The sequence below is a fragment of the Rhinopithecus roxellana genome, chromosome 18, assembly GCF_007565055.1.
Source record: "Rhinopithecus roxellana isolate Shanxi Qingling chromosome 18, ASM756505v1, whole genome shotgun sequence".
Lineage (NCBI taxonomy): Eukaryota > Metazoa > Chordata > Mammalia > Primates > Cercopithecidae > Rhinopithecus > Rhinopithecus roxellana.
Genome location: NC_044566.1, coordinates 51,460,897 through 51,461,893, shown reverse-complemented (window position 1 = coordinate 51,461,893; position 997 = coordinate 51,460,897). Strand labels below are relative to the sequence as shown.

The 997-nt window shown below is 40.7% G+C and overlaps 1 pseudogene; it reads right to left on the bottom strand.

Moving 5' to 3' along the window:
• Positions 1-462: 462 nt before the first annotated feature.
• On the bottom strand, positions 463-558 carry LOC115894658 (annotated as a pseudogene).
• Between the last annotated feature and the right edge of the window lie 439 nt (positions 559-997).

Genomic DNA, 997 nt, shown 5'->3' with positions numbered 1-997 from the left:
TTTGCTGACTCTGGGTCTCTCATATAAATGGAATCATACAATGTGTTTCCTTCTGTTTCTGGTTTCTTTCACTTTATATGCTCAAGAGTCATCTCTGTTATAGCATGCATCAGAACTCTGTTTTTTAAATGGATAAATAAGATTCCATTGCATTAATATTGACCTTTTGCTCATCTGTTTGTCAGTTGATGAGCATTCGGGTTTTTTCTCCTTTTTGTTGGTTATGAATAATGCTGCTATGAACATTAGTACCAATTTTTCCGTACGTATGTTTCCAGTTCTCCTGGTTATGTACCTAGGAGTGGCATTGCTGGGTCATATGGTGTCTCTGTTAACTTTCTGAGGAACAGAAAACTGTTTTCCAAAGCCATTGCACCATTTTACACTCCTACCAGCAGGTATGAGGATTTCAGTTTTTCCACATCCTTGCCATCCTTGCTTATGTCTTTTTTTGAATTTTCAAGTCAAAGGGGTAATGTTCCAATGAGGTCATAACAAGGCACATTTCACACACGCACATGAAACCCCAATCATCACGCTTATAAACTACAAAAGGATCTGCTTTTGTTTTTTATTACAGCCATCCAAGCAGGTGTAAAGTGGTATTTCATTGTGGTTTCATTTGCATTTCCCTAATGTGTTGAGTATATTTTCATGTGCTTGTTGGTCATTTGTCCATCTTGTTTGAAGCAATGTCTGTTCAAATCTTTTCTCACTTTTTCAGTTGGGTTATTTTTCTTTTTGTTTGTTTGTTTTGTTTTGTTTTGAGATGGAGTCTTGCTCTGTCGCCAGGCTGGAGCGCAGTGGCGTGATCTTGGCTCACTGCAACCTCCGCCTCCCAGGTTCAAGTGATTCTCCTGCCTCAGCCTCCCAAGTAGCTGGGACTACAGGTGCCCGCCACCACATCCAGCTAATTTTGCACTTTTAGTAGAGATGGGGTTTCACCACGTTGGCCAGGATGGTCTTGATCTCTTGACCTTGTGATCCACCCACCTTG